The sequence below is a fragment of the Pan troglodytes genome, chromosome 13 (assembly GCF_028858775.2).
Source record: "Pan troglodytes isolate AG18354 chromosome 13, NHGRI_mPanTro3-v2.0_pri, whole genome shotgun sequence".
In the NCBI taxonomy this organism is placed as follows: Eukaryota; Metazoa; Chordata; class Mammalia; order Primates; family Hominidae; genus Pan; species Pan troglodytes.
Window position 1 is genome coordinate 45,331,233 of NC_072411.2, and position 22,115 is coordinate 45,353,347.

Consider the following 22,115-nt stretch of genomic DNA (forward strand, 5'->3'; position numbering starts at 1 on the left):
TGTTTAGAAATTGAGTTAGCACATCCCTGTGTGTTTTGGTAACTGCAGCTGCTACTTGATGTTAACAAGTCTGCATTCTGGTCAGTGGTGCAGCAGCTCATTACAGATAGAGATGGGGTTATTTTCTCACAGTAGTCTGAGAAGCCAGCGAGTCACTGGATCCACTGGAGATCTTGGGAGAGCTTGGGAAGTGGCTGTTGCTGGGAACAGCCAGGTTGACTTCCCCCAAACACTTTAGAGAAGATTTTGACCACCTTCAATCATTCACACTTTCTAGAAATGAATTCAACCTGTAATTCTTCACAAGTCAAAATGACAGATTCTTTCAAAGCAAAAGCATAGCTATATGATTTACTGGAATCAGGTTTTCATATTTATAGGCTTTCTTTTAAAAAGATAAAATTTCTTGTTTTTCTTCCAGTTCTAAAGGAAAAGATGAGAAATGAGTGTCAAATTTGACTCAGTGACTAATACCAAACTCACTCAATCTGCCAGGCATCAGGAACTGGGCAACTCAATAGGAGCAAGAAAGGATGTAGGGAGCACAGTGTCATTAGGGGAAAAGCCTTTACCTTGCCGGAGGATAGAGTGAAGAAGAAAATCAAGGGTCAGGTCATTTCTAGGTCTATTTATCACATGAAGAAACAATAAAGAGAGGTTAATAGTGCACCTAAGACTTGCACTACCAACCACTTACCTAAGTCAGGTATTGGGCCCTGACCCTTCTCATCATAAACTCCTCTGCTCTTGGCAGAAGCTAGAAATGAGGGTGAGTGAACACGGGCCTAGCATGAGAGAAGGCAGAAATGGTTTTTCCCCGTATGGTGACAACATGGCTTTTCCTAGTGTTACCAGCTTCATTCATCAAAATGTATTATCTGTCTATGGTGCCTTCTTTGTGAAGCATTCACAGCCAAGAGGAGTGCTGACATTAGCTTAAAAAGCTAAGTTTTAAGGCTTTGATGAAGGATTCACTGAGTGGTTTTGAGAAAGGAGAATCATGGCTTTGAAATTCAAACACATCCTTAACTACCACCCTCATTCCACCAATTAAATAAAGTGAAATGATGAATAACAGACAATTTATAAGAAAGTATCTATAGTTTTAGATACAAAGAGATGACAAATGCAAAAAGAACACCCCTATATTTTGCTAGAAGAAAAAAACATTTAGATACAGCTTTTTTAGAAAGTAGTACAGCTAATTAGCAGTAGAGCCATGTTTTACTTACTACATGCTAGACACTAAGAACTTATGCTTAATCCTTAAAACATCACTAAGACAGTTACACCCATTTTACAAATCAAGAAAAGTAACAAAGATTCCAGTCACTTTTCCAAGGTCATATAATTAGTAAGTGGTAAAAGACAGGCCCAGAGCTAGGGCGATCTATTTATAGATGGCTTGATGTTGACTACTCTGCTACACATGTAATGAAGACAATTTAAAATGTGGAAAATAATAAATGCTAATTCCAGATGTTCAAAATACATCAAATATATACATAGGAAGGACAGTAATCACAAGACACCATTAGGCTACTTTAATATAAAAAGACCAAGAGCTTGGATGAAGTCTTTTATATGGAAAGTGCTAAGGAGCATAGCAAGATGAGTTTTATATTAGGATATAATATAATAGGATAAGATATGACTTATTGTTAGGATGTTTTTGCAATTAAGATTTGCTTAAAAATAGAAACATGCTTCATGAGGTCCTGCAACAGTTCAGGTAGGAAGCAACAGCTAAATACAAGAGATACTTCAAATGACTCTTCCATAGGTAATGTGGACTCCCGGGAAACGGGCCTAAGAACCCAATCTCTCAGATGTTATAATGAAGCTGCAGGTCCTCTTTACATTGGCCAACTGTTAATGATGATGTTTCATTATGGTAATACAATGGCCAGTCATCACCCTCACACTTTATTAAAATGTACCTGTGTTGCAGATACCTCATCTTCATTAGCAATGATAGACTCCGAATATTCTACTTTCCATTTTAAAGAATCCTACTATTGAGATAAAGAGAAGAAAAACATTTCTCACTTTATTCCTTTTTTATGCTTTTTGATTGCTGAATTATGTGAAAGTGTTACCTAGCCAAAAATATTTTTAAAGTCTTCTATGAATCCAGTATTCATAAGCTTATGTAACTCTTCCTTCACTCTCAGACTAAATGAACTTGTTATAGATGGAATTGAATAAAGTTACCATCTACAGTACTCATAAGAGTTTTTTCTTTTAGTAGTTTTCAGTTTTGTAACTTCTTGTAGTTATCACTTTAAAATTGTGTTTCTAATCCTCCTATACTTGTAAGTAAATTTGTAAATATCAGAATCATATTGTTTATGATATATGTAAAGTTTTATTTCCCCCTAAAAGTCTATAGACTTTAATCTTCCCTCATATGGAAGTTTCTCTATTACTTTAATAATAATTTTAATAATGTTATAATTACAGAGGAACCAAAAATAAGGCATGCATCCATCTCTCATTGTATAACATCATTATTGGTGTATTAGTTTGTTTGCATACTGCTGATAAAGACATACCCAAGACTGGGTAGTTTATAAGGAAAAAGAGGTTTAATAGACTTACAGTTCCACACGGCTGGGGAGGCCTCACAATCATGGCAGAAAGCAAAGAGGAGCAAGTCACATCTTACATGGGTGGTGGCAGGCAAAGAGGGAGAACTTGTGTCAGGGAACTCCTCTTTATAAAACCATCAGGTCTCATGAGACATGCGCAGAACAGCACAAGAAAGACCTGCCCCCATGATTCAATTACCTCCCACTGTTTCCCCACCAACAACATGTGGGAATTGTGGGAGCTACAATTCAAGATGAGATTTGGGTGGGGACACAGCCAAACCATATCAGGTAAATATTAATTGCTCCATCTTAAACGTGAGAAAACTGGGATTCAGAGAGGTTAAATAACTTGCCGGATTTCACACAGCTGATAAATTACAGAGCCAAAATTTGGACCCAGATCTGTTTTCACAACTTGTACTCTTCTCACACTGGCATGCTATTTAGAAGGTTAGCCCTTTTCTGGTTAGGCTTCCTCCTCTACTTTACAAATCATTAAGTGCTGCCTCCTGTTGGTCTCCCTTGGCGTTACGCTGTAGCCAGCCCTTCAATACAATCAGTGAAAACAATCAATTCTTGTTGGGAGTCGATCATTTAGGAGTATTGATTCTAAATTTGTCATTGTTTTCCGTGAAAGCTAAGCATAGAGTATAAATTGCCACTCACCACATAAAGTTGATGACTTTCTATGCCCAAATGATTTGACAATTTGTGATTTTTCCCCAGGAGTTTTTTTTGCTAACATTTTTCAAGGCAAAATATTCAATCCCTGTCCAAAATGATCAAATTTTGCCCTGCAGCAAACTTGTAAATTTTTGCCAGGACCCGTGAAACTTCACAAGGCAAGAGATCAATAATGTCACACTGTTCCCTTCTCACCGCTTTCCTCAATGTACACACTATCTAGTTTGAAACTGCCAACATGAGAAAGTAAAAAATTTAAGGGACAAGTAAGGAACTCTCTCCTCATCTTTTAAAAATATAGGTGATATCTTTAAAGTAGAGATGATCTGTCTGTGCTCAAAAATTTGAAGTAAGACAAAAATTTAGTTTTGGATATTTAAATTAATTTTACAAAATAGCAACATGCATGACTCTACTCTTGTATTATCCTGTTGTGTATGTTCACATACCCAAAAATATTTTTGGTGTTCTGCCTATTGTGTCCGATGCTGTCAGCCTTTGTTGCAAATCAGGACTTAGGCAAAGAGCCCAGATGGGCTTTGCACTGCTGTCATGCCAAGGCACTAAGACATTTTACTTCCACCTGTAATAATATTAAGCCTTTACTTGTTCAACATTAATTTGATGCATACCTTTCTTTTTTCCCCCACATTAAAAAACGTCAATAAATGTGAGCCAATGTTTCAGTAGATTTCATCACTCTTTCTCTTCAAACTTTGTCTTTCTATCCAGGTCTGTCTTGTCTGCCTGAATTGTAACTGTGAATATTTTCCCGTGTTCACCTATTGGGCTTTCATTCTTCTTGATATCTAATTCCTCCTTCAGATAACTCATCCATTTTCATGGCTTCAGCTATGCCTTTACTTGAATGATTTCCAAAATTCTATCGCCAATCCTTTCCCCTCATCTAAGCACCAGTCATTTATTTTCAACTCTTCACTGGACATTTCTACTTTGATGATTTGCCCCCTCTTCAAAATAAACAAGCTGAATTCTCCACCCCTCGATTGCCTCCCACTCCTGATTTCGTTTTTGTTTTCAAGAATAGAAACCTGTTTCTGAATATTTATTTGGAAATAAATATTATCCATACTTGAAACTTTGGGCCAAGGCACAAGAATGGCAATGCAAAGACGTACAAAAAACGGGAGTTAACATACAGAAGTGCAGTGAGCCAGGCTCAGCTGTATGGACTTGGGGCCTTGGCCCTGTTTTACTCAGCGCCACCTAATGGTCACCATTTAGAAAGGCAGGCCTACTTTTGCCAGATGCAATTTTGCAAAGGAAAATGTAAATGTCAATTTTATAGTGAAATTTATCAATATGTTTAAACGTTGTCACTGTTAAACAAAATGCAGCACTCTGGAAGCAATATGAAGTTTATATATGAGTATGTTTATTCCAAGAGCTGCCAATTTGTGACCACTACGAAATCAGCTGAGCTAAAAGACAATTGGAAAATATATAAATAAATAAAAAGTAACTGGCAGCTCCTCTTGGTTATGATAATGATGCTAGAGCTAACACAGATAACCCAAAAGAATGGAGCCATTCCAGTGCGTCCCAAGACTTTAGGACACTTACATAGTGTTCTGAAAAATAGGCTAAACTAATTTCATCAGTGAGATAACCAACATTGAGCTAAACCCACAAACCTGAAATTAAACATCACACATTGTAAATCAGTGAAGCAAAAACCAAACATCCAGGAACTACAAAAAGTAATCCTGACTCTTTTAAAATAAGCCTCAGGTTATTCTTCTTTCCTTAAAGGTGCTCTGAGGCATGAAAAGTAAATTTTCAGCCTAAGAGTGGTAGATTTCAATGAATATACAATATGGTTCCCATGTCTCAAATTCTTACTTTGTTCTGTTTTTTTGAAAGACAATGTACATTTGGGTTTTACATAACATATAAGCCTTTAGAAATATTACAGACTTCTAATATTAGACTTGTGGAAATTGAGCCAAAGACATACACCAGTCAAAGACATATATTGATGACATAAAGCAATCTTTGTGACAAGATCGCTTAAGATTTCAAAAAGACATATGCAGATGAAATTAAGCACATATAAATTTATCCAATGGTTACTTAAAAAATAAAAATAAAAATTAGATTAACTGCCTTCACACTTGGGATTTTTACTTCTAAACCCAATACTAATTGAGAAAATTAAGAAACTATGGAAACTTAACTAATTCAATATTTTTTTTCAATATACTGGCAAGGGTATTTTTATAAACATAAAGGAAATGCAAAATATAAATATACTAAAACATTAAGATATATAAACACTCAAACTATCATTACAAAATCTATGTGAAATATAAATCAGGCAATTGACAGTAAATAATATGAAACTTGTACTTTGTTTGCTTTAGAAATATTATTTTATTTTCCAATATCTTTACCTCGGTCAGGTGGCCAAACTGTCTGATTAGAAATATCTTAGCATAAAGATGAAAAATGCATTCTATGAAATACTATGGCATAAAGGCTTTTGAATTTCTTCTGAGTTGCCATTGATCTGCACGCATTCATTTCTGAATTAGAAAACAGCTAATATTTTGTGAAAAGAGGATACATATTTCTTTAAATTGAGAAACTAAATTTCATGTTAATATAGTATCAGTTTATTGTACTTCAGATTTTAGCACAAGCATTTCAGAACACTGAAAAACTATATTTAGAGTGAGAGCTACATATTCCATACAGATGGAATCAGTCCATGAATATATATTGGTATCATTCTTGCCAGTCCTAATAAAACTCTGTCTTTAGTGTGTTTGAACAAGGCTTAAGTTATACATGAAAACTGAAACATCAAACCATTATATACCATTTAAGTGTAGATAAAATAATTTTACATCCGTACAATATTTTTAAATGTTGACTTTAGCAAAAACTTAAAAATTCTCTGAAATTTGAAATGAAAATTCATGATGCACAAAATTATGAAAGAAGAAAATGTCTACTCCAAATATCCCATAACTTTTTTGAACAAACTCTGTTGTGATTTAATCTTTTTCATTTACATTTTCTGTCTGTATTTGAGTTTACAAAGTGCTTTCAAATGCAATACAACATTTAGCCTGCACTATGGCCTTTTGTGAAAAGTGGTGTTATTGTACTTTTAATGATGAGAAGAGTCTCCTGGAGGTGAATGACCAACCTCATCATCACACAACCAGAAATAAATGGTAGGACTGAAGCTTGAAGCTCTGGTTCTCTGAATGCCAGCCAGAGTGTTATTTCTAACAGACCACAATGTGCTATGCTGGTTTCTGATCAGATCCGTTTTTCCTCTATCCATTTTACACACATACAATACATGAGAACAAGGTAAATGGAACAGTTCTAAATTTTTTAGTTTTTCTTTGTAATTTGACTCTGTTGAAATCCCAGCTTTGTCTAAGCATAGCATAACTCGAATACGAAATCATATTCATGTTTGTGTGCATCTGCATGTGAGTGTGCTCACCCATATGTATACATGTTATGAATTCCTATACAATTAAATGCACTGCTTCCTTTTATTTTCTTCAGAAAAATTGCCATGGTTCTAAGAAGAAAATAGAGAAAAAGAGAATCTCAGTAACTATACAGGAATCAAAGGATTTAGTAAAATGGAAATGCATCGGCAGGAAATCATAAATTTGTTATTTTTTTTAATACAGTCATGTGTCAATAGGATTACATTCTAAGGAATGCATAATTAGGCGATTTCTTCATTGTGTGAACATCATAGAGTGGAATTACACAAACATAGATGGTATAGTCTACCACATACCTAGGTGATATGATGGAACCTATTGTTTCTAAACCACGAACTTATACGGCATGTTACGGTATTGATCTTATGGGATCACCCTTAGTATATGGACTGTTGTTGGCCAAAACATTGTTATGTGGCACATGGCTATATATAGCCAGGTGGGTAGAGCCCATCTGGACTGTAAATACATAATTCTTAGGAGTCTAAAGTTCTAGAGGTGAAATGGTTTGACCTGAGTTTTTGAGAGTGGAATACTCAATTGAACAAATGTATAATTCTGTTTCTGTTTCTTGGCGTAAACTTATTCCATATATATTCATATAGCTTAATTTTGTCTAATGCTGATATAAAATTTGACTAATAACAAAATAAATTATATTAGTCCTTAGAAGGGAAGTCTGCTTTTGACTTTAATGAAATGTGCCCCAAAACACATTGGAAGAGATTAGACTTAATCTAATTATCTGTTCTCGTAGATACTTAGGACAAGCGCTTTCTTCCTTTCTCAAATTCCATCTTGTCTTCTGCTCGGTTTCACTGTAAACTTGAAATCGCACTTTATGACATCAGCCTGTCACCCTGAAAATAACAGATATCCCAGATGTGTCATTGAAAGTTCACTTCCAAAACAAAGAGGAAGATAGAATGGGCTCTCGGGGGCCTCTGATCTTGTTTAAAGAAATGTCTGAGTCCCAGCGCGGTACCTCACGCCTGTAATCCCAGCACTTTGGGAGGCCGAGGCAGGTGGATCACTTGAGGTCAGGAGTTTGAGGCCAGCCTGACCATTATGGTGAAACCCCAACTCTACTAAAAATACAAAAATTAGCTGGGCATAGTGGTGCACACCTGTAATAGCTACTCGGGAGGGTGAGGCAGGAGAATTGCTTGCACCCAGGAGGTGGAGGTTGCAGTAAGCTGAGATCGCGCCATTGCACTCCAGCCTGGGGGACAATAGCAAGACTCTGTCCCAAAAAAAGCAAAAGAAAAAAGGAAATGTCTGAGACTTCTGCTCTGTGGGTCTCTCCAGGGGAGGTGAATGCCCAGACTTATCTCACCCCTGCAGGCTGTGCCTTTCAGGTGAAGGATGCTGAATGTTCCATTCAGACTGACTTTCTGATCTTCCAAACTTTAAGAGGTTGTATCAGAGTCATACTTTGAAAAGTTATCTCCTCAAGTTCCTGGTATTCCCTGATGGTTCAGAACTCATACACCTTTGCACATGTAGTTATGAAAGCTCTTTGCATTTGATGAGAAGCACGAAGAAGCAGGACCAGTGCAAGCCCATATGGGAAAAAGTGCCATGTGATTCAATAGTATATAAATCGGCCTCCCATGGTGACAGAAGGTGTCATTCAAGGCCATAGGCCACAGGGAGAGCGTCACTCATATGTATGCACACTCAGTTCAGTCCTGTGCACATCCTACACTTCCGAATGCATACTGAGCATTTTCCCCTTGGAATCACGTACACAACATGCAGAATGGTTATGTAGGAGAAATCCATGGCAACAGCACATAGCTTGTAGATTGTATTTGGAAAAAAAAATTACCTTTTCTAAAGTTTTAAATTTTAAAACATGTAATTCTTGAGATTTACTTGATTCAAACTTGAAAAAAATAGTGTTGCACAATTTTTTTGAGCAATAGCTTATCTTAAGGCTTTCTGAATAACCTAAGGGCTATTCAATCTTCCTTTAGAAACCTCCGAGTTATTTTTCTGTGCTGTGTACATTTTCATCCACAAGAAAAATATTTTCTTCTCATTCCCTTAGATTCCTCGGGACACCTTTTTTTTTTTTTTTTTTTTTTTGTCTGCAGATACCTTAAAGGACTGTTTAAGACCCTATCCACTCTATCTATTCTTAGCTTCACCTGAAGGGCAAAATCCCTAAGATCTTGACACACATACTGATAAATACATGGAATTATTAAAGGTGCCATCTCAGCAGAAGAGGATTGCTGCTGCCTTTGTTCTCGGGGGAATACATATTTCACCCAGTAGCAAGACACCCAACTGCTGCTACAATCAGAAATCTCTGAAATGCCTTTAAGCTAATCATCTTTGAACATAAGCCGTTGTTGTTGAATCAGGGACCTTCTAGATGCAAGGCACAGAAACCTTTTTTTATTATTTTGTTTTTTCTCCACCTTGCACAAAACAGCATCAAGCCTGTCACCACTGACAGTAAGGTTCAGTGATCTGTCAACATTCACCCCTGATGAAGACAGTGAGAGAAATCCGTAGCTCTGGAGAGTTCAGGAGAGAACCAAACAGTGTGTTTGCAAAAGAGCATTTTTATATGTTTTCTTGTGACAGCACTAGTTTAACAGAAAATAGTTGGAGTGTGCCAAAAAGGGGGAAAAATGAAAGACAGTAGTAGTAAGTTAGGCTAGCATGACATGATGGATCTGGGCTATGACAAACCGAATTGGAACAAAGCTTCCCTGGGGACCAACTATACCAGGTTTGCTGAATTGTATTTCTTGATTTCTTACTGTGCAACAGTGCTTTTACTGTTAGATTGACTAGGCTTCAGAATATTTTTAAAATTGTACAAATCAAAATCCATGTAGCTTAAAAATGAAGGATGTAAAAGGTTTAGGAGTTTGATGTATTGAAAGGCATTCTGTATTCCCTCATGTGAGTATTAAGTATACACTTTGTCTGTTCGATGAATTTCAAATCTTTGTGGAAGGCAGTAGACACGATAGCAGTTTACAGGGTGGAAAACCCTGGTTGGAAAGCAGGGCACAGGCTGGAGAGATTCAAAGCTTCTTCCTGCTTATCCCACCCAGATGTGCCCAGGAATTGCAATATGCAGCATCTGTAGGGTCTCACTTGTTCTGAGATGTTTATATAAAGGACAAGTAAAGAAACCTCAAATCTGGTGCCCTCTTAACAAAGGTGTGATGCATTATTCTTATTACTTGTCCTTTCAATTCTTACCTAGTGGCTTTCACATAGTCTAAGGTAAGGCCAGAAGAAAAATAACCAAAAAAAGAGGAAGAAGAATTATTTCACAGCTGCTAAATTTTACTGGTTTTCATATACCATGTGAAACCTAACAACTAGACAATCTGATTCTTTACAATAGTCATTCATAATAAACTTTGAATAAATATCTAAATGAAAGGACTTTCTTAAATACCCAGGCAAGTTTAGGTACTCAAGCTGCAAAGGCATAAACAATTGAGTCCCTATCTTTAAGGAGTTTACAAGCAATTTGAATAATTAATGAAACTGTCAGAGTGTAATGTGATAACTGCCAAGCAACAGCCAAGCTCAAAGCAGATAGCAAACTATCTAGTGGGCTTGAACAACACAGCTCCATGACTTCCCAATAGCTATTTACGATCAGGAGAAGGGTAGAGAAAAGGGATGCTGAAAGTGAGGTGGTTGGGGTTCAGTAAAATAGAAGATCTAAGTATTGAGGAAGGAGAGCTAAATAAGACATTGGTTCAGAACACATTAAAGTAGGAACCACAGGCTAAAGCGCTTACGGCTGGTAATGTAAGGGAATAAAGTGGTGGTGTTTAAGGGTTAAGGAAAATAGGAAATGATGGCAACAAGCCCAAACTGGAGTTTGTCCCATCCAAAAAAAAAAAAAAAAGGCAGCGGCTATTCAACTATAGCCCATTGATGCATGCAAGAATGTGGAGCAATATTGCCAAATCTTCTGGTCTTCCAAGAGAAACCAGAAATCTGGATTTTCATATAAAATATATTTAAATTTAGAAAACTTTTTTTAACATTACACATGACGTGGCATTATGTGAACCCAATCAAATGCAACTGAGAATTGTTTTAGCCCATGCACTTTCAAGTTGCAACCGTTTTTTTGACATAATCAGATAGTGTGTAATAATGGATATACAATGCAGGAGTAGGAACAGGGAGCCTGAACTGTTTGGGATAATCATAAGATTCAAATACTTTTTAACAGTAAATGACTGGAATGGGTTAGGCTGAGGAAACAAAAGAGATTTAGAAATGAGGGAAACACAGATTACTCACTTCTCAAGTAGAGTATGATAGCCGGCAGCAGGTAACGAAGTAGAAAAGAACAGAGCCAGCTAAGTGTGGATATTGTCAAGAAATAAGAGATTTGTCAGAAAGGACTTAAAAGACAGAAGAGAAGGAAGAAGACAGGGTGTTATGAAGTGGCCAGTGAGATCATCAGTGAGAGGATACACAGTACTGTTCTGTGGCCTGAAAGTGGCATTGAGCTGATCACAAGAGAATGCCCTAAGTATAGATTTTTAAGAGAATTATTGAGAGCAACAGACTGTTTCAAACAGATTTGACTTTGAAAGTCCAGGTGATTTAACCCTGGTTTGATAATTTCTATCAGAAATACAGCAAATAAATTGGTTAACTGAATTCAATGCACTTGCAAAATGTACTAAAGACAGTTTGAATGGTATTCGATTAAGTATTTTGGGGGGTACTTGGGGATGACAATGAATATGATGATACATTAGACACTACCTGTCCCAAGGTGTTTATAATCTGTATGGAAAAGCAGCAGACATGTACATGCAAACACAGTTTCTCTCCCTCCCTCCCTCCCTCCCTCCCTCCTCACTCACTCACTCACAGACACACTCAGGCACATACATTTGTGTGTGTTCTTCTAATGCTTGCTAAGTGTTATGCCATAAAAGCAAAGCATATATGATTGTTCAAAATCAAATGTTATAGTTTTTTCTCTTATTCTAAAGTACATCAGTGTATTACCAGGTGGGTTCTCTTCAGAGAACCCCAACAGCAGGCCAGGAGGCAGTGTGCTGGTAGATGCCAGGCAATCCAGACAGGATCCCATTATCTTCCACTCTTGCCACTTTTGTTAAAACCTGGTAAGACTAGCACTCAGCAAACGTTCAGTGAGTTACATGTTTTAATTTGAATGGGCTGATTTGAATTCAAATTGATGAGGTTTGAACCTTGCCCCTCTATATCTACCCATTTTATCATTGCCCACCTTCACTTCACCAAGGCTAGAGCTGAGACTAGCGCTAAAAAGAAAATTTGTGGTAAAGAATTCCAGAATCTTTTAAGAGTTGTACCCAGACACTGGAGAAATTTAATCAAAAACTCAGTTACATAGAAATAGCATATTTAAAATGTTTAGAATAAAAGTATTTTAGAAACTGGGAAGTTTTAAGACACTTTTGAAAAGCCATAACTACCTCTAACGCGATGGCTATTTCACAGTGGTGCTATTAGACAGCTACAGCCAAGTGCCCCAAATTAATATTAATAACAATGAGTATAAATAATAGTGGGCTTTTCTGTACTATAAGCACATCCTATTCTTATTTTAAAATACAGTAGCTTGAGTTTTGCAATGATATTTAAATTTCATCAGCCATTTTGGGGTGACTGTTAGCTTCCAGCCAATAACAGAATATTATAAAAGGAGAAAGTTAAGATCAATCTTAAATGTAATAGTTTTTATATAAGTGTTGCTGCTTTTTTTTAGTTAATTATTTACAAATGCATTTTCTCAATATATAATGCAGGAAGATGCCAATATTACTCAAATATTTTGATCCATTTATACCTTGAACTAAGGAAATAATTGGTATGCCACCCCTAATATTCATTTACTGAAAGATTTGTATCCTCTTTGGTTTGGTTTTATTTATGTGTAAATATGCATAGTTCAAAACTTGTTAGTAGCAACACTAATAATGTCATTTATATACTTCACCTTGTCCATTTAAAATGGATTGTTCTATTTATAGAGTAACAGCCTGTAAAATTAAATTAAATTTTTTAATAGAAAAGACAGTCCTTTTAAAAATTATTATAATAGAAAGGTTGATTTTTTTCATAAATCACTTCCAAAGTAATTTTTAAGAAAATCTTATTTTAGTTCCAAAACTTTAAAATAGTCTTATTGATTTTTAAAAATAATTATTTATGTAAAATAATTTATGGCAGAGTTTTCTGTACTTGAAAATAATTCTTATAATAGGAATTTTACAAGACCATTTATTTTAGCAGTGCTAGGAAACACAACTATAATTTAGAAGCTATTGTTGATTGTTTCTAGAAATATATATTGACCTCATTAGTTTTAAGTGATAACATTACTAAGCCAAAGTATTAATCCAACAGTACCAGAATTACTGATTGTAATCAGTTTTCTTCAAACTTTTCCTTTAGCACTTAGATTTCACTTAGCTTATCATACATAAATATAAATGTAAATTTAAATTATCTTAGAATTCTCATTTTTAAACATTTTAGAATTAATGCCCATGGAAGCTCCAGTATCTAAAGCCTTTTGTTACAGTCCCTTTGGTATGCATTTGGGGTCTGGTTGTATTGATACCACCCTCTTGGACACTTTATTATTAATCAAGAAGACACCCAATGGTCTTGAGAATCTTCACCACCCAATAAGCATTCACTGAGTCATTTATTCATCGAGTAATGCTCTAGAGGAGAGGAAGTCATCATCCTCATCACTAGCAACTAACATTTATTAGGTCCTCATACATGCCAGGTGTGTTTCTACACTCTTAACATGTGTTAACATATTTAGTCCTCACAACAAAGTGTTCCTGAAAATGATTTGGTGAAGTTTGTTAGCTGGATTTACAACTGTTAAATATTTAGACACATGGTCTGCACATCTCCATTTATATTCTTGTCTTGAGACCCACTGATTGTTAAAGGCTATCCCAAAACATATGCATTTCGCACAGTTTAGAGTGTGATTTTATTTATTTCGGCAGAGGATAGATTAAACTGACTTTGGTGTCTTAAACCACATCAATGTGTCAAAGATGTCAGGCTTTGTTAATGATGCACAATTTACTAAGCACCTGATGAAAAGCAGAGACTAAAAGTTTCTTAGGTAAGGGTCTTCAGGCTGGGTGTTCTGGGAGGAAGGAAATGGAAAGTAATATTAATATATATGTTTTTCAACTATTAAGTGTCAAAAGGATAATGTGATCATGGGATATTCATATTCAAATCCAAGTTTAGGTATCATTTGGTGACAAATGTTTAACACAAAATCTCAAAGGTAAAATCTCTACTTTTTTGCCTATTCAGTTTGAAAGTTCTATAGTTAAGGCAGAGACAACAGCAAAATCAAGGATAAATATTTGAATTACTCTAAGTCCATTTGACAAAAATAAAGTTCTGGAAATGTAACTCAATGGTAAATTAGTCTTAGTCAATTTCTTTACTTAAAACTCTTCTGGTATTTGTCATAATGATAAATGATCGTCTCCTCTAAGCCCTTCCTTTCCCCATAACTGAATTCCTACTCAATAAGCACCTTAAAGATTCTAAGACAGTCTCTGTTGTTATTCTCACATACTCTGGAACCCACAGCACTTAAATTTATGAATGGTTTGAACCACCAACCTATTATGTAAGCGTAACCTAATGTTCTTTGAATATAAGCACTAGGTAAACAAGAAAATATTGCCACATGCATTTACTTAGTGCTTCTGACATTTTGACATTTAATGGATTGATAATTAACTTTTTCAAGACTGGTAGACTTCTCTCCAAACATACTAGTTAGGATAATACTAGCTGCTGTAACAAAGCCCAAAATAGATAATGGTTTAAACAAAATAGAATTTTATTTTGCACTCATGTGAAGTTCAGCATGGACATTGTTGATTGGCAGGCTGCTTTCCTGCAGCCATTAAACCAGGAACCCTGACTCTTCCCATGTGACGGACCCAGTGTCTTCAACATGTGGCTTCTAAGACCACTGTTTCTCTACATCAAGCCAGTGGAAAAGGAATGAAGAGGAGGAGGGTCCTACTTAGACTGGAAGTGACACACATCACTTCTGCTTATTTCTTACTAGGAAGTGTAGCCTTTGGGGGACAGCCACTTTCCAGCATCATCTGCCAAAGGCAATCCAAAATGCAAAAATGTCAGTGATTAGTCCAAAGAAGTGACTGGAGGATTCAGGTTCTCTAACATCCAGCCAATGGCTCTTGTTAGTAGATCACTGTTTTCAAGCCAGTGGGACTCTTTCTGCAAACAGGTGACCTCTACTTGGAGAGAAACCAGAAGAAAATTTAATTGAATTCTAAGCTAATGAGAAGGAATGTAATCATAACAAAATAATAGCCAGTGTTTATTGAGCATTCAATATGTCTCGGGCATTCTTCTAAGCACTTTATATATGTTAGTTTGGTTAATACTCAGGGTGATGCTAAAGGAAATTATTTTTAGTAGCCCCATTTTACAGTTGGGGAAACTGAGGCATGGGGCTGTGAATATATTTCCCAAAGCCATATGGTAAGCATCCATTGAAATCTGGATTCAAATCTAGGTAGTCTGATTCCATCAGATTATTTTATCTTCCATCAAAGATAGAAAAATGCCATTTGAAAACAAAGGGGAAAATGGAGAGAAAAGGTTTCTTCCTGAAAGAAACTTTAATTAGGCTTGGCTTAAGTTACACAGTTTGTAATTCTGTACAACTCACTCTCACCCTGTAGATTTGAAAGCCCCTGTTCTTTTCCCTATGATTTCTTACCTTGTCCAAGTCATGTGGGCTCAGAAGAGGGAAAAACTTAAGACATGGTCTCTCATCTCAAGGAAGTTAGATTCTGTTGAGGAGAAAAGAGATCCTAAAATGGTAGGAAAGAACAGTCAAGATTAAAGGACAAATAAAAGGCAGACAATAGGATTTCAGAAAAGGCTATAATCACCACACATAAATTACCAAGAAAAGTTTCATGAAGGATGTTCTTCTTTAGCTGGTCCTTAATAAATGGGTAGGATTTCATGAATAGAGAGGTACTGAGAATGTCAGGGGAGAAGGAAGCTGAGAACAAAGTTTCGGGTAGATAAAGACACGGTGTTTGTAGCAGCCGGTCTGTAATAACAAGCAATTTTAGGAATTAGTGAGAGTTACATCTTTATCCATTTTTACTTTAGAACTTATTTTTTTGCATATATTTTTAATTCTATGTAACCATCTGGTAATGCCTGGCACTCTATGATTTGTTGCAGTAGTAGTGTTTATCTAAGGAACTACGTATGTAGGCACAGGAAAATGAATACTGAGTTCTGGGAACAAAGGCTGGGGAGGGATTTCCAAACAAATGTCACCTTCTACTCATTTCAACAAGTGTAAGAGTTAAGAAATGTGCCTCGCTGTCACCACATTTCTGGGCCTCTACGGCTTGTTACAGAGGACCTAACCAAGACCTCGGTATTCTGGCTGTCCTGTCTAACTACATTTAGAGTAACTGACCATCCTTACATACCTATATCACTTCCCATCCCTGCTCTCTCATGCAGAGAATATTTCATCCCTCCCTCAAATCAAGGGATGAGCCCCTGGAGGACAGCGAGTGAGTTCTGAATTCTCTGAGGAGCCACCTCTGACTACGGCTGCCCCTCTCTGTCAATCACAGAGCACTTCCAGTGACATCATGGCTGTTTGCAGTATTATGTTGTTGCTGTAGGCAGCATGAAATTGACAAGGAATGGCACAGAGAAGAGCTGAAAGGGCACTTCTGCTTTTGTGATGCATCTGACACCTGTAGTTACAAGAAAGAAAACAGCTTTCATAAGCATATTGCTGGGTGATGTAGAAGGTGAATGAGAATTTAGAAGTAGTTTTTCAATGTAATAGCACAATAGAATCTAAACTGCTTCTGTGCACTTGCACCCTAAGAATATCTTCCTAAGTCGAAGCCATCCGGTAAGGTAGTTTCTCAGAAACCTTTGGGTAAAAAGTTAGGCTTCAGTGAAAACCCAATCTAGATCTCAGAACGTTTTGGTCTATGAGATGGGGGTCTTACCAGCTCTGATTTTAATAAAATATACCTTTTTTAGAAACTTGATCTTCACATTTTTTTAAACTTTTACTTTAGGTATTAGGGTACATGTGAAGGTTTGCTGCATAGGTAAACGTGTGTCATGGGGCTTTGTTGTACTTACTATTTCATTGCCTGTGTATTAAGCCCAGTACCCAATAGTTATTCTTCCTGATCTTCTCCCCTCTCCCCTCAAGTAGATCCCAGTGTCTGCTGTTTCCTTCTTTGTGTTCGTAAGTTCTTATCATTTAGCTCCCACTTGTGAGAAAATGCAGTATTTGGATTTCTGTTCCTGAGTTAGTTTGCTAAGGATAATAGCCAAATATACCTTTTTTTCCTTAGGTTATATGCTTATTTGTATTTCTTCTACCTGAGAAATCATATTATAGATTGTAAAGCTAGTGTCCAAAGTGAAGCAGAAAGAAAAAAGTACCCCAGTATCTTCCTGGGGGGGAGCCTTTCCTATGACTGAACTAACAAATTGACCTAAATTTGTTATTATTACTGTAATAGTAAGAGCAACTCTGACAATTAAGCCTTAGCAAGAGAGGGGATTTAAGCCCAAATAAAGTCAGTTGTTTTGATAACTGAAGTAGTTTTAACACTAAGTGGACAGGTTACAATATTGGGAAGCAATTGATTGTACTATGCTGAGAGATCACAAATTTGCACGCCATCCATAATGCATTCAACTTGAGCAATGTAATGAGTCTGCAGTACTCTGTACATGAACATGGTTGACTCTGCACCTTCCTGTAGCAGCCCACAGTGCAAATGTCATCTTGATAACTCTCTGCTGGGTGGCTCCTTAGACCCTGTCATTCTGATCTTTTGCCTGTTGTCTGGTCATGGTTTCTTCCTTGTTCTCCTTTACCCCCTTTGTGTGGAAAAACATTTTAGTCTTTAGCAGCAAATCAAAGCCATTTTCAGGTGACACTGGTGATCTTCTCTCTTACAGGTATATCCTTCTGTTTCAGGTTTGTTATGATGAATGTAAGGAGCACAGTGAGGAAAGCTATTGCCAGTCTTACTCACAAGCACTATAGGAAAATTAAAAGGAAAAGTCTTCCTGTAACTATTTGTATGTCTCTCAAACCATGGAAACTAAGAAGAGCTACAATTATTGAAATAAAGTGCTATATTCCAGGCTAGGCCAAATATTCAGCAGAGAGCCTGAATATTTCATGTATATGCAGTCAGGAAATAATACAGAAAAAAGAAACCCACCACAAAACAGTATAATTGAGGACGATTACTAGGCCACATGTTTTGAACACAGTATCTCATTTAATCTTAGTGACAAATGTTCTGTGTGATCTTCTACCTTTAGCTCAGCCCATTCCTCTACATTCCTATGTCATTTTGTAAACTTACCATTTTAATTGTTAAATTATACTGCCCTGGGTTCATAGGTATCATTCTCTCCAGTGTGAACCTCTTACTCATCTTTTTATTCCCTGGCATCTATTTATTTATCAATTGCCAAAACAAATAGATAACTAGAGTTGATTTGTTCCCTATCACTTCTCTTCTGGCTCTAAATCACATCAAGTTCTCAGATATCTCATCCACGTATGTATTGCTATAGAGATATTAGTACTTCAATCCACACTATGAATTCCCATGTGGAAAAAATGGTAAAAAAGGTAATGTTAGGATTACACCTCAAATTGATGTAATCCCTAGTTAGCATCTCATAATACTGAAACTCTTTATTATCCTCTTAGTACACCATGGTATTGACAGCACTTTGTTTTACCTTATCATTATAACATCATCTGTAAGAATTTCTACTTGTATCATTAAAAGATGATTATGACAGCTTCGCTAAGCCTCATTCATGTGAATGGAAAATTAGTGCCATAAAGAAAATTCCTAATAATTATTTTCTAGGACGTGTTGGTACTTTTCAAACTTAAACTCATTAAATCGATTTGAATCTCATTTGAGCAAATCCACACAAACTGAGTGTCTTATTAATGTCAGTCTCATACTACTTTTAGGGAAAGATTTAATCAGAAAATATGTTAATAAAATCCACATGCATGGTTTTAATCTCCTCACATATGGCAATAGTGTCTATGGATCTCAATATTTGGGAAGTGATTATCACAATAATTTACATATTATAAATTATCAAAGTAAATTGAATTTAATAATTAAATTATCAAAGTAATTCAAATAATAAGAGCAGACACTGTGCTAGTTGTTTTACACTTATTATCTTATTTAACATGGGAATTTTTGTCCCCACTTTACAGATATCATAATTGAAGGTCAGAGAAAAGTGACTTGCTCAGGGTCACGTAATGCATGTGTAGCAAAAAGCTTTTTGGGACATACTTCTGATAGACTCTAAAATCCTTATTTTTTTAACTTTGCTACAATGTCATATTGATTCATATTTCCAGCACTGGGTCCTTCCTTTCATTGTTTTTTCAAGAGCAAGAGTATGTGTCTGATATAAAAAGCAAGTACTGAGTTTTCTTAAGTTCTAGTTCAAGGTCTAAAAAATAATGAAGGATTAAACATTTTTTATTCAACTTATCCATTATGAAACATACTTGAACAAATACACACTGCAGTAATTAAAATCAGCATGCAAAATGCTTTATATAAGTCTAGAGAGACAGAGTCAAACCTCACCACTCTGAAAATTTGTTTGGGTTCTATTTTCTCAGTGAGTCAGATTTTCCTTTTTAAGCATCAAGAGATAGTAGCCAACATTTTGGATGGAAATCCTCTAAATATTTACCACACTTTCTCATACCTTGTCTGTATCTAATTTAATATAATGCTTTATTGATGACATCTCATTATAAACATATATTACATTATGTAATGTTACAGAGTGGCCCTCAATGATCGTTGAGGTATGAGAGATTATTGAATCATACACTGAATTTTCCCCTTATCATGTGAAGTTTCACCTTCTAGTCTTACCCTTATCTGCCACTTTTTTCTACGCTTTGTGCTTCTTTCCATGGTACTCCCTCTCCTTTTCCTGTTTGGCTACAAGTTGAGAAAACTACTTTCTTAAAATTGTGTCTAAAATAAACACTCACAGTCCTTAATGAGGATCTAAAGAGTTCTTCTGTAGGCAAAATACAAGTGTTTTCCATGAATGTGTAAGTCATAAGTGGTGAAAATTTAAATTGTTTTACCATGAATTAAGATAGGTCAAGTAGTTTGTTTACCTGGGAAATATTCATGGAATATTTTGGAAACAACCATGTTGGAAAGGGCATTTGAGTAATATTAAAGAGGAAGGGTTGTCATCTTTCAGGCAGATATCAACCAACAAAGTCTTCATTTTTCTCCCTCCTATATCAACAAAAATCTATAATACACTTGTAAATGAAGCAGCAAGATACTTACCTCATGTGATTTTGTTTAATAACATTTGATAAATGAAATATCTGGGATTATAGAAGGAAAATTGAAATGTGTATAGACAAACTATAAAACCTATTCAAAGGGGCATAAAGTCTGGGAACGTCCTACAGGAGTGTGATTAACCTGATACCTATGTAGAAGGGACCAGGTCTGTTGGTACCAGTGTGGCACATGGAAATACATCATTCAATTTGGTCAACAGATTTGGCACATTCAAAGATTAAAATGAAGCTGAACAGGATGAGACCTCAGGATCAGGTGTGGCCTTGGTGAGGAAGAATTAATTGCTAATACTATATATAATCATAATTTTTTCATATATGAAAACTTTGTAAACTGTATATACTTTTACATATGGTTTCAAGTTATCTCTAAGCATCCATTTGGTTGTCCATATAGGATCCTCAGTGTATGAGTTGGTGTATCCCTAACTAATACAACAAATGAGCCAGAAATGTAGAATTGCTTAACCGAAACAAACATTCAGACCTTGAACTCTACATTCCTGTAAGCACTGGGGGTTCTTGGTTAGGCAGCTCTCCCCTATGCAGTGATTCAGGGACCCTGGTACCTTGCATTCTGTGGCTATGCTTGCTCCTGAGGCCTCATCCTTTCTGTCCAAAGAGAGAACATAGACAAGACACACAGCTACTTACCAGTGTTGTCCCATAAATAGCACACATCTCATCCCCTTACATTCCAATGATTAGAACGTAAACATGTGGTTACTCCAAATGCAAGGCAGGCTGGGAAATGGAGTCCAGTTGTGTACAAGTTAGAAAAGAGGAATTTGGCACTCTTGGGTGTGTTACATATTAAATTACTACAGGACCTGTCTCTCAGAGGGAACTACCAAACCAACAAGTTTGGTAGCAACTGCACCATTGTATGGATGGAATAACTATATTAATGAATACCTTAATGTGTATGCAATGTCTGACTACACTTTTTTTTCTATAAGTGAAACCCTCACCATGAACTCTAAGACAATGCCCTTAGTTTTTTACCATCATCTTTGCCCTTTCCTGGTGACTGTATTTTGGCTAAATACTAAATAAGTGAACATGACAAGAGGCAAATATGAATGAGATATTCCTGAAGTGTTATATCTAATACCCAAACACCAAGAATATATATTTGAGTTGAAACTTAATATTTGCATTCCTTTTCACTATTTACTTCTTAAATCTTAGATTATTAAAGGAGAGCTGTTCAATGTCTCTACACTAATAATGTTTTGAAGATAATAAACAAAGCCCATTTGTTTATTACACTTCAGGAACATCTCATCAATATTTGCCTCTTGTCATATTCACCCATTTAGAATTTAGCCAAAAAATATTCAGCTTTGTCAATTTATCATTTTCTTAAAGGTGACAAAAGCACTAATAAAGAAGGCAACAGTCAATATGTGATAAACTTTAGCTATGTGTATAAAAATTGTCTCCACAAGTCACTATGATTACTTGATAGATGATCAAGATACACATATTGCCACCATTGTCTCTTTAAAATATCTTCATAGAGTTTATGATGTAGGATATTTTTAAGGGCAAAACTGTTTCATTATGAAATTTGCTTAATGCTAATGTAACACCATTTCTGGGGTGCAAAGAGTTTAATATTTCAGTGAATGTGTGGGTTAAATATGTATACAAAATTTGTATATAACACATCTTTCCATATGTGTATATATGTGTATAATACATCTGTCCATATGTATGTATAATACATATATGGACGGATGTATCTATATACATCCGTCTAGATATATATGTATTATACATATATATGAAGACAACATATATATGGAGACACATATATATGGAGACAGATGATAGAGACAT

General features: G+C 35.9%; 1 protein-coding gene and 1 long non-coding RNA gene across 7 annotated transcripts in view; one reads left to right on the top strand and one right to left on the bottom strand.

The window, feature by feature from the left end:
- Window positions 1-22,115, top strand: part of ARHGAP15 (Rho GTPase activating protein 15) — a 638,999-nt gene that overhangs the window by 150,466 nt on the left and 466,418 nt on the right. The window lies entirely within an intron of this gene.
- The window catches only part of LOC129143410 (uncharacterized), a 186,475-nt gene continuing 178,634 nt past the window's right edge, over window positions 14,275-22,115 (bottom strand). Inside the window, exons 2-4 of the long non-coding RNA XR_008546788.2 lie at window positions 15,771-15,923; window positions 15,582-15,675; window positions 14,275-15,090 (exon numbers count right to left, since the gene is read on the bottom strand). This is a non-coding gene — a long non-coding RNA (uncharacterized LOC129143410). The remainder of the gene's footprint in view (window positions 15,091-15,581; window positions 15,676-15,770; window positions 15,924-22,115) is intronic.